General features: G+C 53.7%; 1 pseudogene; it reads left to right on the forward strand.

Annotated features, from left to right (window-relative positions):
• Positions 1-2,471: 2,471 nt before the first annotated feature.
• On the forward strand, positions 2,472-4,286 carry LOC147663488 (18S ribosomal RNA; annotated as a pseudogene).
• Positions 4,287-15,259: the final 10,973 nt, after the last annotated feature.

The raw sequence follows: 15,259 nt of genomic DNA on the forward strand, positions 1-15,259 counted from the left end.
CCGTTGTGCCTGGGAAACCTCCCCTTGCTTGGCTGGGGTCAGGAGCTCCAGGGGCTCCGGGGAGGGTGGCCTCCACACTCCGGGCTCCGTCCTCGGTCCTGTCGCGTGGCAGGGTGCCGGGATGGTGTCCGTCGGGCCTGGGGAGGCTTCCCCTGCGCCCTCGGGCCTGGGAGCCCCGGCTGGGTCCAAGGGCCCCGCCTGGCCCGGGGTCGGGTGCTCCAGCCCTGGACCCCGTTCTCCAGCCTGCCGCACTGCCCAAGGCCCAGGACGGGGTTCCGTTGTGCACGGGAAGCCTCCCCTTGCTTGCCTGGGTTCAGGAGCTCCATTCGGAGCCCCTGAGGGCCCCGGGGAGGGTGGCCTCCCCACCTCGGTCTCTGTCCTTGGTCCTGCCGCGTGGCAGGATGCCCAGGATGGAGTCTGGCAGGCCCGGGGAGGCTTTCCCAGCGCCTCTGGGCCTGGGATCCCCTGCTGGGTCCAGGGGTCCGCGGGGCCCCGGGTCAGGTGCTCCAGCCTTGGGTCCTGTCCCCTAGCCTGCCGCTCTGCCAAAGACCCAGGACTAGGTTCAGTTGTGCCCGGGGAGCCTCCCCTTGCTTGGCTGGGTTCAAGAGCTCTCAGAGCCCCTGAGGGCCCTGGGGAGGGTGGCCTCACTACCCCGGGCTCCGTCCTCAGTCCTGCCGCGTGGCAGGGTTGCCGGGCTTGGGAGACCAAGCTGGGTCAGATGCTCCGGCCCTGGGCCCCATCCCCCGGCCTGCTCGTTCACCAAGGGCCCAGGAAAGGGGTCTGTCGGTCCCGTGCTGGCCTCCCCTGCTTGTCGAGATGTCTGCGGGCCCCAGTTCAGAGGGCCCGTCGGGTCTCCCCTCACAGCCTCCATGGCTAGGCCCAGATGGGGCCCTGGGCCTCCGGTCTCCATGCCCCGGCTCCTGCTCACTCTTTCATTGGGGCGCAGAGTGACCAGATGGCTTCCCTTTCGTGCCTGGCCATCTGGTTGCTCAGATCCCCTCGGCCATCTGGTTGCTCAGATCCCCTCGGCCATCTGGTTGCTCAGATCCCCTCGGCCATCTGGTCACCCGCAATGCTTTCCTATGGGGTCACCAGATGGCTGAGCTTCTCTGGAAGTTCCGATGAGGGGCCATTTGCCTCCCCGATCCTAGCGAGGGCTCCAGGAGGTCGGGTCATTTTGCCCCTTGGGTCCCCTCTATCACCTCGTATGCATGGATTACAAGAAAGGGGGGGTCATTGTCCTACAGATTACTAGGGAGAATGCCAGTCAGACCTCCGTGAGGTCTGGCGATTGTGAAACAGGGGAAGGCAGAACCCGGGCCCGCCCGTCTGGGCCCCCAGGGGCCCGGGTACTCACATGCCTCTCAGCCCCTTCACAATGGTCCTTTTTCTCAGAGTTTTCTCAGACAGACCTCCGTGAGGTCCAGCGATGCGGAGACGGGGGAAGGCACCACCCGGGCCTGCCCACTGGGGCCCCCAGGGGCCTAGGTACGCACCTGCCTTCGGCCCCTTCCCGATGGTCCATTTTCTCAGAGTTTGCTCAGGCAGACCTCCGTGAGGTCCGGCGATGCTGAGACGGGGGAAGGCAGCACCCGGGCCCGCCCGCCAGGGTCCCCAGGGACCCGGGTACGCACCTGCCTCTCAGCCCCTTCCCAATGGTCTTTTTTCTCAGTTTGCTCAGGCAGACCTCCGTGAGGTCCGGCGATGCTGAGACTGGGGATGGCAGCCCCCGGGCCCGCCCGCCGGGGCCCCAAGGGGCTCGGGTACTCATCTGTCTCTCGGCCCCTTCCCAATGGTCCTTTTTCTCCGAGTCTGCTTGCCCCGGGAGCAGGCAGGCAGGGGATTCTAAGCCAGCATACCCCATGCACAGGGTGGCCTGCCATGGAATGCTCCAGCTGTACTCTGCCCGATTGGGCACTCTCAATCCGTTTAGGGATGGACTGCTTGGCCAGCCTTAGCTGTTGTTTCGAGCAAAGAGCTTCTACCCTGCATGGACCGTCCAACTCTAGGGCCTTCCGCCAGGCGGGAGGCCCTTTACCCAGCAGAGCGAAGGCCGAGTGACCCCGGCAGCTCTTGCCCCTTAGTGGTCTGACCCGAGTGGAAGGGGTCGGGTGTCGCCAGGCCCTTGGATGCTGCTGCCCAGCAGGTCTGTAGGCCCTGCGCGCCATATCGTCACCCCTCTCTGCCCAGCACATTTCCACAGTAGTTCGGAACGACTGTTCCGCGGGCTGCTGCTGGCGCCAGGCTCCGGCACTCCTGCATCTCGCTCAGGCTGTGCTTCGGCCCGCCTCTCCCTCCAGGGGGAGGCGGCTGGGCCTGCCGGTGCCCATGCGACCGCACCTCTCCACACCCCTCCCGCCCAGGTGGGTGGGCTCCTCCCCCCTGGCTGGCTCCCGAGAGATGGAGGGGCACGCAGAGGTTGCAGGTCGGGGAGATGGGCACGCAGCCCCCACCCCATCAGCAGGTGCGGCTACCTGGTTGATCCTGCCAGTAGCATATGCTTGTCTCAAAGATTAAGCCATGCACGTATAAGTACACAGGGCCGGTACAGTGAAACTGCGAATGGCTCATTAAATCAGTTATGGTTCCTTTGATCGCACCATCTGTTACTTGGATAACTGTGGTAATTCTAGAGCTAATACATGCCAATGAGCGCTGACCTTCCGGGATGCATGCATTTATCAGACCAAGACCAATCCTGGCTCGCCGGCCTCTTTGGTGACTCTAGATAACCTCTGGGTGATCGCACGTCCCCATGACGGCAACAATACATTTGGATGTCTGTCCTATCAACTTTCGATAGTACTTTCTGTGCCTACCATGGTGACCAAGGGTAATGGGGAATCAGGGTTCGATTCCGGAGATGGAGCCTGAGAAATGACTACGTAATCCAAGGAAGGCAGCAGGCACGCAAATTACCCACTCCCGACTCGGGGAGGTAGTGACGAAAAATAACTATACAGGACTCTTTCGAGGCACTGTAATTGGAATGAGTACACTGTAAATCCTTTAACGAGGATCCTTTGGAGGACAAGTCTGGTGCTAGCAGCCACGGTAATTCCAGCTCCAATAACGTATATTAAAGTTGCTGCAGTTAAAAAGCTCATAGTTATTTCTTAGAATCGGGCTGGGGGTCCGCCGCGAGGCGAGCTACAGCCTGTCCCAGCCCCTGCCTCTCTCGCCCCCTTGATGCTCTTGACTGAGTGTCCTGGGGGTCCGAAGTGTTTACTTTGGAAATATTTGAGTATTCAAAGCAGGCCGGTCGCCTGAATACTTCAGCTAGGAATAATGGAATAGCACTCCGGTTCTAATTTGTTGGTTTTCTGAACTGGGGCCATGATTAAGAGGGACGGCCGGGGCATTCTTATTGTGCCCCTAGAGGTGAACTTCTTGGATCGGCGCAAGATGAACCAAAGCGATAGCATTTGCCAACAATGTTTTCATTAATCAAGAACGAAAGTCGGAGGTTCGAAGACTATCAGATACCGTCGTAGTTCCGACCATAAACTATGCCGACTAGCGATCCGGCGGCGTTATTCCCATGACCCGACGAGCAGCTTCCGGGAAACCAAAGTCTTTGGGTTCCGTGGGGAGTATGGTTGCAAAGCTGAAACTTAAAGGAATTGACGGAAGGACACCACCAGGAGTGGAGCCTGCAGCTTAATTTGACTCAACACGGGAAACCTCACCCGGCCCTGACACGGAATGGATTAACAGATTGATAGCTCTTTCTCGATTATGTGGGTTGTGGTGCATGGCCGTTTTTAGTTGGTGGAGCGATTTGTCTGGTTAATTCTGATAACGAACGAGACTCCTCCATGCTAACTAGTTACGCAACCCCCAGCGGTTGGCGTCCAACATCTTAGAGGGACAAGTGGCGTTCAGCCACACGAGATCGAGCAATAACAGGTCTGTGATGCCCTAGATGCTCGGGGCTGCACGCGCGCTGCACTGAACGGATCAGCGTGTGTCTACCCTTCGCCGACAGGTGCGGGTAACCTGCTGAACCCCGTTCTTGATAGGGATTGGGGATTGCAATTATTTCCCATAAACGAGGAATTCCCAGTAAGTGCGGGTCATAAACTTGCGTTGATTAAGTCCCTACCCTTTGTACACACCGCCTGTCGCTTCTACCGATTGGATGGTTTAGTGAGGTCCTCGGATCGGACCCGCCGGGGTGGGCAACGGCCCTGGCGGAGCGCCGAGAAGACGATCAAACTTGACTAGCTAGAGGAAGTAAAAGTCGTAACCAGGTTTCCGTAGGTGAACCTGCGGAAGGATCATTAACGGCGGAGCGGCCCGAGCGACCGACTGTGCCAGCCTGAAGCCCTCGGCCGCCTCCTGCAGGCACACACTCTAAGCACAAGGCCTGGCCCTGCTCTGGCGCGCCCGGCTGGCGGAGCGGTCCGCGGCCGCATGGGGTGCTCCGGTGAGGACTGGGACTTAGGTGGGACTCTCTCCCCTGGGGAAGGCCCGACCGACGCACGAGGAACTGGGGGACAGAACCCAAGCTCACCCGGCATGACCCTCCCAGCGGTGGGGGGGGGGGACCGTATGGCAGTGCATCCCTGGACTGGTACCACCCCTCCCTCGAAAAGGCCCTGGCGCCAGCTGGGCCTTCCCGCGCCCGAGTCCAGGCCCGGTCCAAGCCGTTCGGAAGACTGAGGAGGTGCGCTTTTCACGCGGCAGGACAGCCTGGAATAGAAGGGGGTCGAGGGCCTGCAAGGGGACCCCAGCTCCTCTCTGTGGGAGGCGTGCGGGATGGTGAAACGCCTGGCTCTTCCCTTCCATGCGCTTCCGACCCAGGCGAGGGTGGTGGTGGGCAGATTGCCAGCCCACTGGCACGGCTCCGGCCGCCCGGCGATGGACTGCTGAAATACAGGTGGGGCGACCCTCCCTCGTTGCCAGGTACCCGGTTTGACCCGGTCCCGTGCGGCTGGGCTGAAGGGATTGAAGACTCGTGCGATCCCTCCCGGGTAACCCCGGGAGGGACCGGCGACTGCGGGGCAGCCTGCTCCCGGCGCTCCGGAAGCCCCTTCCCTCGCATCCATTTTGTGGACTCTCGGGCCAAGCGCCTGGCAATGTTTTATTTTCTCCCAACGGTGCAGTCTGACTCCCATAAGGGAAGCCTTGAACGGGGCGCCCGAGCGGTCTGCAGACGGACGGTGTCACCTTCCACCCGCCTCTCCTGCACCCACAGGTGGGCGAACATTTTCGAAAAGTTGTCGGTGACTCTTGGCGGTGGATCACTCGGCTTGCGTGTCGAGAATTAGCTGCGAGAATTTGTGTGAACTGCAGGACACATTGATCATCAACACTTCATACGCACCTTGCTTGTCTGAGGGTAGCTCGATCATCAATCGCCCCGGGGCTTCTATGGGATGTGGCTGTGGCAGTCGCAGGGTTAGCTCCGCTTCCCCTTCTTCCCCCCAAAAGTTCAGACCCCGCTGTTTGTGGTGTCCAACCGGCTGCCCGCGCGCACGTGCCTCGGGCGCCCACCTCCGCGGCCGGCTTCCCGCGAGGGCGAAACCCTTCCAGCTGCGAAAGGGGCCTGGCCTTCCCCGGTGTGGCGTCTGTGTGGAGAATGAATGGTTTAGCGAAGTCAGGGGATGTCAACACCGGACGGGAAGTAATCGCCTTTTTGAGGGCTGAAAATGCGTTTCTCATCTCCGGTGTGGGATACAAGAAGTCAGTCTTTGAGGTTTGCTTCTTCAGAGTATTGGTAAGAGGAGCTGCAATGTCGGAGAAAGAAGGGATAAATCTCCGATAATATCCCACTAAACCGAGAAAAGCCCTCATCTCACGGACACTGGTGGGAAAAGGGGTGTCCGCTATGGCACGAACTTTTTCATCTTGAGGTTCAATGAGTCCGCGTCCCAAGACATATCCCAGGTATTTCACCTTCTGGAACCCGATCCTCGACTTTTTGGAGTTGATGTGTAGACCGGCTTTTGAGAGCTGTAGTAGGATGGTTTCTAAGTGTCGGAGGTGAGTCTCCCAGTCTGGACTAAAGATGATGATGTCGTCCAAGTAAGCGGAACTGTATGCCTGGTGTTCTCGTAGGACTTCATTCATTAACCTCTGGAAGGTCGCAGGAGCCCCATGTAACCCAAACGGAAGTACGGTAAATTCAAATAAACCGTCAGGTGTTGAGAATGCAGTTTTCTTGCGATCTTCCTCGCGTAATGGCACCTGCCAATACCCCTTGGTGAGATCCAGGGTAGTGATGAATCTGGCCTCCCCCAACTTCTCGATCAGTTCGTCTATCCTGGGGATGGGGTAGGCATCAAACGCTGAAACTGCATTGAGGGCCCGGAAGTCCATGCAGAACCTGCTACTCCCGTCTGGTTTGGGCACCATCACGATCGGCGAGGACCAGTCGCTTCTTGAGGGACGTATGACTCCTAAGCGGAGCATCTCCTTCACCTCCTTGCTTATGGCTTCTCTTTTGGCAGCGGGTATCCTATATGGTCGTTGTTTCACAATGGTTCCTTTAGGGGTTTCGATTCTGTGTTCGGCCAGAGTCGTGGATCCCGGGAGGTCTGAAAATATGTCTGCACATCTGTTGAGAACTCCATGTAATCCTTCTCGTTGCTCCTGGTGTAACTCTTCGTTAATGACCAGCTGGGACACTGTGTTTTCTTTCCGGTTCTCTTTCTCTGTGAAGGCTATGAGGGGAGGGGCGCCGAGCCACTTCTTCAGGACATTGATGTGAAAGACCTGACTCCTCCTATTCGATAGCCGTAGCCGGTATGTTGTTTTTCCGATGGTTTCGATGACCTGATAGGGCCCTTGCCACTCCGTTTGAAACTGCTTTGTGGTGGAGGGTAGCAAGACTAGGGCCCAGTCGTTTAGTTCGAGCTTTCTCCATTTCTTCCCCTTGTCATAGTGACTCTTTTGTTTGGATTGGCTCTTCTCTAGTTCTGCAAAGGCGAGCTCCCGATTTTTTCCAATCTGGTTTTTAAGAGTCTGGCTATATTCAAGCAAGGTTTTTGTTTCTCCGGTAGGTTCGGCCTCCCAATACTCCTTTGTCATGTCTAATAGACTCCTAGGTTGTCGTCCATACAACATCTCAAACGAAGAACATCCAAGGCTGCTTTGGGTTTGGCCTCTGATAACATAAAGTGCCAGTGGAAGTAAGCGGTCCCAGTCTTTTTGATTGGCAGTGAGCATTTTCTTTAGTATGCTTTTCAGGGTCCCATTATATCGTTCCACAAGCCCATCTGTCTGAGGGTGGTATATTGATGTCTTGATTTGATGTAGGTTCAACATCTGACAGACTTCTTTCATAACCCGGGACATAAAGGGGGTTCCTTGGTCCGTTAATATTTCCTTCGGGAAGCCAACCCGTGAAAACAGTTCGAGGAACTTCTCTGCAATGTTCTTGGAGGTTGGTGTTTTTAAGGAAAAAGCTTCGGGGTATCTGGTGGCATAATCTACAATGACGAGAGCATATTGGTTACCTCTACTTGTTCGTGGGAGTGGACCTATGAGGTCCATTGCCACCCTCTCGAATGGTGTCCCGATTATGGGTAGTGGTTGTAGCGGGACAGCCGGGGGTTTCTGTATGTTCTTGCGTTGACACACATCGCAGGTTTGGCAATGTGTTTTGATGTCTTGATAGACTCCCGGCTAATAGAAATTCCTCAGAATGTTTTGGGTGGTTTTCTCGCTGCCTGTGTGCCCTGCGAGGAGATGGGTATGAGCGTAGAACATGATCTGTTCTCTAAAACACACTGGGACAAGGAGCTGCTTAGGTTCGTTCTCTTTCGCCTGTCGATATAACAGCTCATCCTGGATTACGAATCTAGGATACCTGGGGTTTGGGTTATCTTGATCTGCATGGGCCTGTTCCCATGCGTTGAACAGAGTACTGTCATTGGCTTGTGCAAATTGAAAACTTCGATCCCCCTCCCAGGGATCAGGGGCTATAAGCACCGGTTTTGAGACTATGCTCTCCTTTTTCAGTCTTTTTGAAAACAGATCTAGTGAGGGTTATCAGTTCCAAGCAGGAGCTCTTCTGGTAGATTGTTCATTATTCCGACCTTTACTACCACCTGTCGCCCTCCCTCTAACTCTAAAGGAACATAGGCGACCCGGTAGCTCTTCACATCCCCGTGCACACACTTAATGTTAACTAGGGTCTCTGGCATTATCTGGGATTCACACACAAACCTGCCTTGCATCACGGACTGTTTACACCCCGAATCTAACAGAGCTTTAACTGTTTTTCCATTCACTTGGACACTCACGTGATATGCGCCTCCGAGTTCTGCTGAAAACATAACGGCTCGAGGCAAGTAGCCGACCTCCATGGGTTCCTCCTGCATTCTCTTCTTCGGACAAAATCTAGCGATGTGGCCCCATGTGCCACAATCAAAGCATTGAGGACCTCTCGATGGGGAGATATCCGGGTTCAGAGGTCGGGGAACAGGAATCCCGGGAGAAGGTCTTGGTTTACGCTCTATTCGAACTAGAGGTTTTACGTTTTTTTCCGTTTCCATGGGGTGTAACTTTGGCTGAGCACGTGCATATGTGGAAGCCATCTCCATGGCTTGTGCGGTGGTCAGGTTTGAATGTTGCCGTAACCAGCGTTGGGTCCCAAACGGCAGAGCCTCTAGATACTGCTCCAGGTATATTTTGTCCATTATGGCTTCTTTTGTACTCTGGGCTGGAGTCAGCCATTTGTCAGCAGCCGCCTTCAAACGGAAAAACAGTGTCTTTGGGTTTTCGCCTGGCGTTCCTCTCTCCTTTCGGAAGCGGACACGGTATGCTTCCGCGTCCAGCCCCAGGTGATCTAGGATAATGGTCTTGATCTGAGCATACGGTGTCTGTCCATTTCCATTGGCCACTTGATATGCGGCCTGCGCTTCCCCCGTTAACAGTGGGGCAAGGAAAAACGGCCATTTTTCCAACGGCCATCCGCAAGCTAGTGCAACCCTTTCAAAATTGATTAGGAAGGCATCTGGATCTTCCCCAACTACATACTTTTGTAGAGATATTCCAGATGGGGTGGGATTGGTTTGTCTTACTTCCCTTACTGGGGTACCTGTTGTGTCGATCCTTATCGGTTGAATTTCCCCGAGGGTTTTTACCACACTGTCTCTGAGAGCGTCTCTGTCGGCCTGTGCGGTAGCTATTTGCTGTTCTACAGCCCAGCCCAATTGTTCCTGTCCCTTCACTAAACGTTGAAGAAGTTCTTCCATCTTTGGTTCCCAGATGGCTATTGGCGTGCCCGCATTCTCCACCACTTGTGGCGCCTCGGGGTTGCTCTGTACGCTGACTGGGTTTGTGGGTGGGGCTACGCCCCCGTCTAATAGACTTACAGACACCGGTACTCTGGGTAACGCTGGTTTTATTAATTTAAATATACGTTTTCGGTGTACTGGTTTCCGGTAGTAAGGCAATGCTGACTCGGCCTCGTCTGAGAGTTTCTGGTGGCGTTTCTCCACAGCTGTTCGTCGAACGTCCCGGTGGATTCTGGGACTGGTGGTCCAGGCGTTCACCTCCACGATGTCGAGACGTCTCCGCCGTGCAGGGAGGAAAGAGAACAGCGTTTTAGTTTACTGGTTTCGGACCAATTCACGGGGAAGGGGGTGAGGACTCACACGTGCACAATTCTCCGTCTATATCCTATAGTGCCGGGTAGTGAGGGGAGGGTAGTGCATAGGGTGTGAGTGACGACTTTACTTTCGTGGTTTAACCCACTTAAATCCCGCCCAGCCTGAAAGCCGTGATCGTACCTCTGGTAGCCACACTTCCCTCGATGAAGTGTGGCTGGGCGAAGCGCCTTCCTGTTGGCCTCCTGGCTTGTCGTTTTCTTCCTTTGGCTCTCCGCTCTCCGTACTCCTCGTCTCTCCTTCCTGTGGATGACGTTCCTCCGGCTTCCGAACCTGTTCCGCTGTCCCTACTTGCTCCTGGCTCTGTTCCTCCGAAGTCCACTCGTCTGCTTCCTCTCCTCGTCCTCCGCCACGTACTCCTCCTTCGCCTCCGGGTGTATAACACACCTGTGAGAGGTCCTGGGCGGCTTTTACCTGAGCTGAGGGGGCATAACCGGTGACGTGTTGATTGTCCAACTCCGCCCAATTAAAGTAGCAGGAATCGCCAGCGTCCTCCGGATCCATATCGTAGGGTTCTTCACTGCGTCGCCAAGTTCCAGTATGCTGTTTAAAGAGAGGCGAAACAGGTAAGCCAGGTGGATCTGAATCCTCCTCCCCGTCACACCCGGCAACCCCCTTGACGCTCCAGCGTTATTCTTCCGACTACGACCACAGATCAGACGTTACGACCCGCTGAATTTAAGCATATTACTAAGAGGAGGAAAAGAAACTTACCAAGATTCCCCCAGTAACGGCGAGTGAAGAGGGAAGAGCCCAGCGCCGAATCCCCGCCCAGCGACAGGCGGGCGAAATGTGGTGTACAGAAGACCAATTCCCCGGCGTCGCTCAGGGGGCCCAAGTCCTTCTGATTGAGGCTCACCCTGTGGACGGTGTTAGGCCGGTAACTGCCCCCGGCATGCCGGGATCCGGTCTTCTCGGAGTCGGGTTGCTTGGGAATGCAGCCCACAGCGGGTGGTAAACTCCATCTAAGGCTAAATACGGGTGCGAGAAGTTGAAAAGAACTTTGAAGAGAGAGTTCAAGAGGGCATGAAACCATTGATAGGTAAACGGGTGGGGTCAGTGCAGTCTGCCCTGAGGATTCAACACAGCGGGAAGGTCCGTGGCCTGGGAGTTCCGGATCCCCTCCGCAGGACCGGCGCCCAGGCCCTACTCAGGCTCCCGCAGGGCGCATTTTCTCCGTGGCACTGCGCCGCGACCGACTCCGGGTCAGCTGAGAAGGTTCCGGGGTGGCAGGTGGCCCTCTGCGCCCTCCCCCGGGCACCCGTTCCCGGCCGCCCCTCAGGGTGCGCCAGGACGGTTGAAGGGGCGATGGGGCCTCCTGCTCCCGGCGCTACTGTCGACTGGGGCGGACTGTACTCAGTGCGCCCCGATCGTGTCGCACCACCGGGCGGGGAAGCCCACACCGGGCGCCAGGGGTCTGCAGCGATGTCGGTTACCCACCCGACCCGTCTTGAAACACGGACCAATGAGTCTAACACATGCACGAGTCGGAGGGCCGAGCGAAACCCTGTGGCGCAATAAAGGTGAGGGCCGGCGTGCACTGGCTGAGGTGGGATCCTACTGCACTACCAGCGGCGGGCGCACCACCGGCACGTTTCGCCCGCTCTGTCAGGGAGGTGGAGCATGAGCGTGCGTGATAGGACCCGAAAGATTGTGAACTATGCCTGGGCAGGGCGAAGCCAGAGGAAACTCTGGTGGAGGTCCGTAGCGGTCCTGTCGTGCAAATCGGTCGTCCGTCCTGGGTATAGGGGCGAAAGACTAATTGAACCATCTAGTAGCTGGTTCCCTCCAAAGTTTCCCTCAGGATAGCTGGCGCTCGGAGCCTCCAGTTTTATCTGGTAAAGCGAATGATTAGAGGTCTTGGGGCCGAAACAATATCAACCTATTCTCCATTTTTTTTTTTTTTACAGGTTCATTTTTATTGTGTTGCATTCTTTTAGCTCTTTTCGATACATCGTGTTAGGAAGCAAACAGTCAGATAGCAATCGTGCAGTAATTCACACAGCCCTTTGAGCCCACATCCCGGGGGACGGGCGGCAATATATTTGCATGGCATCTGTGACCTGTATTATGGTAGCATATCAAGCAAGTTTTGATTTCAGTCAGTTTAGAAATTGGCATCACATTTCACCTTTTTTTTTTAACTATTAACAAACAAGTAAACCAATACAAAAGAAACAAAAAAAACTACAAAAAAAACACAATGACCCTTGCACATCAACATTCATCCTCCCGGCAGTGAGCATCAATCTTACACAACCTACATATAGTACAGGCCTAGAATCTAATACATGCCTGTTAATCTAGCTGATGTGATTTCAGATAGTCTACAAGATATGACCGATAGTCTTTTGGTCTCAACCTAGCTGTGAGCTCCCCCTCATATGTTGACAGAGTGTCCTTACAATAAGTGAGGTTCTTTAATCCAGTGCCTCGTGCTCGGAGAGCCAGTTCCATTCCAACTTATGGACACTCTGCGTTTAGCCATTAAAAGCGCTATGACACAAAATTTGCGCTTCCGTGCTCGCAATGTAGGCACCAGCCCTAGCAAACATGTGCGTATCGTACATTCAAGTGGGGTATTAAGCATAACAGTCAGCATTTGAATCACTGTTGCCCAGTAGTTGGCCACAGGCGGACAATACCATGCGAGATGGAGAAATCCCGCGTCATCAGTATGGCATCTCCTTCATTGTGCATCGCCACTAAGGCCATATTTATAGAGACGCCGAGGCGTGTAGTTCATGGTGTGTAGATATTTATAATGAATTATCCGTAGGTTACTGTTGGGCGTTAAGAGACTAGTTAAGGAGCACGTAGTAGTCCATTGCTCTGGTGCTGGCGGGGCAGTCAGTTCTATATTCCACCTCGCCATTGCTTTGTATGTGTTAACTTCAATATCCCCCTGCATTCTATTGTAGAGTTTAGATACCATATTTCGCGCTGTGGGAGTCGTTAACAGAAATTGCAGGGAGGACAGTTGCTGTGGTTCTTCAGGATATGAGTAATACAGTTCCCTGATCGCCCTTTGGAGCCTGTAATATGTAAAAGTGAAAAGTGGCGTCGGATTGCTAATATACGTCAGAGTGTCTAGTGTCCTAAATTGTCCCTCCTGATACAGGTCACCCATGGTGTCTATACCTGCTTGCCTGAGGAGATCCATGTCCACTTTTTCTTGTATAACAGATAACGCAGGATGGTGTTGCAGAGGAAGCGCAGGCGCATACAGTGGCAGCTTGTTCACCTTCTTCCCCATTAGATACCAGGCCTCATTAGTGGTATCTATCGTGTTGATGTCGCGGGCATGAAGTGGGGGCCTCTTGTGGGGTAGAATGGCTTGCAATGGTATAGGTAGTGCATCTCCTTCTTCTATCGCCACATGTGTCATGAACGGTATTTCATGGTACCAATAGTGAGCAAATTGCGCTTGTGCACTTAAATAGTAGAGCAGGAAGTCCGGCACTTTAAACCCTCTCTGGGCATATGGCAGAGTTAGTGTTTGTAAATCAAGTCTGGATTGTTTTCCTGCCCATATTAGATTCAGTGTCAATTTTTTAATGTTGTGGAATACTTCCATTTGGGGCTTAATGGGGACGTTGTTAAATAAATAAAGGAATTTGGGGAGAAGCACCATTTTCACTATAGCTATCCTATCCGCCAGTGATAGTGGCAACTGGTTCCATCTTTTGATTTTGACTTCCATGGTACTAATTACTTTGTCATAATCGGTGCGTATTACTACCTCGGGGTCTCTATGAAACCATACGCCCAAATATCTTGTGGGTTCCTCTCGCCATTCCAGCGGGTAGTCCATAAGAAACGGAGCAGTGCTGTCAGTAAGTGGGATAATTTGCGACTTGGACCAATTGATTTTGGGGCTGGAGTGTTGTCCAAATTTTATATATTCTCGAATTAGCGGTTTGAGGTGTTGGGCAGGGTCGCGTACATATACCACCATGTCATCCGCATATAGCGAAATGTGTAATGGGCGTTGTGGAAATTGCAGCGCTGAGTAGTGATGGTGCTGTCTAATTTTACAGGCAAGGGGTTCAAGTACCAACGCAAATAATAAGGGGGATAGAGGGCAACCCTGTCTTGTTCCCCTCTGAATTGTGATAGGATCTGATATATATTTATTTATATTGATGCGGGCAGTTAATTCCGTGTAAAGCATAGATACCCACTGTTGGAATATGATGGGGAATCCCATTCTTCTCAAGACAGCATGTAGGTATGGCCATTCTATTGTGTCAAACACTTTTGCTGCGTCTAGTAGGACCGTAGCAGCTTTGGTGTCAGGGGGCAGATAATGCGATAATGCCAATAGTGTCCTTGTATTTTGTGTCGTTGATCTATCTGGGATGAACCCTGCTTGGTCAGGTCTAACCAGTAGTGGCATTAGTGGTTTTAAACGTGCAGCTAAGAGGCTGGTGATGATTTTAGTGTCCACATTAATTAAAGACAGAGGTCTGTATGATTCACAGTATTCTGGTTGTTTATCAGGCTTGAGTAGGGCAATGAGCATGGCTTCCCGCAGTGTGGGTGGGAGAGTCTGTTGTTCATGTGCCGCTCCGTACATCCTTACTAGATGGGGAGCCAGGAGGTCTGCAAATACTTTATAAAATTCCCCCGTAAACCCATCCGGGCCCGGCGCTTTACCGTATGGCAACCCTTTTATTACAGTTATGACTTCTTCCACTGTTATGGGTTGGGACAAATATTCCCTATGAGCGTCAGAGAGCCATGCGATTTCGACATCGGCCAGATATTCCAAAATCGCATCAACCGTGGATGTGGGACGCGACATACATAACTGCTCATAGGTGGACATAAACTCTGTCAGTATGCCTGCCATATCGTGCTTGGGAGTGTCAGCAGCATCTCTGATTGTTTGGATCAGTTGTGGGGTACGGCCAGTGCAAATTCTGTTTGCCAGGTTTTTCCCGGGGCGCCCTCCCTCTCCATAGGCTCTAGCCTTGTGCCTTTTCGAGAGATATTTAATCTTGTCATTAGCAAAAGTTTGATGTTCCATCAATACTGTTTTTATGTCAGCCAGTAACACAGCGTCTTGCGTGCTTGAATATTGTTGCTCTAAAGTTCGCAGCTGGTGTTCCCTTGTGGCTATTTGCTGTCTAATGTCTTTGAGGATACCCGCAGTAGTACTTATGCATGTACCCCTAATAGTGGCTTTGAAAGCTTACCACAGGAGCCCCGTGTCCTCAGTTGACTGTGCATTGATATCAAAGAAATCCACAATTGCTGTGTGTATAGTGTCAGTGTAAACTGAGTCCAATAATGCTGAGGCATTAAATCTCCACGAGAAGGGTGGCGGGGAGTAGTGTGGTATTTGCAGAGTTAAAAGTACCGGGCAATGATCAGACAGGGTACAGGGGAGGTGTTTAATGGCAGTGGTCCATAGTGAGATGTCGCCCATTCCTAGCCAGTCGTCAATGCGCGACCAGCTATTATACGCAGCGGTGATATGTGTGGCTTCAGTACTAGTAGGGTGTCTCTCTCTCCATAGGTCTGTTAGGTGTAGGTCTGAGATTGTGTCACGTAGCGTATCTAGAGCGTGTTTATGCGGTTCTGTACTGCGCCCTGACCTGTCCAGTTCCTCTTGCAATGTGATATTAAGATCG

The sequence above is a fragment of the Lissotriton vulgaris genome, unplaced genomic scaffold, assembly GCF_964263255.1.
Source record: "Lissotriton vulgaris unplaced genomic scaffold, aLisVul1.2 SCAFFOLD_5923, whole genome shotgun sequence".
NCBI classification, from domain to species: domain Eukaryota; kingdom Metazoa; phylum Chordata; class Amphibia; order Caudata; family Salamandridae; genus Lissotriton; species Lissotriton vulgaris.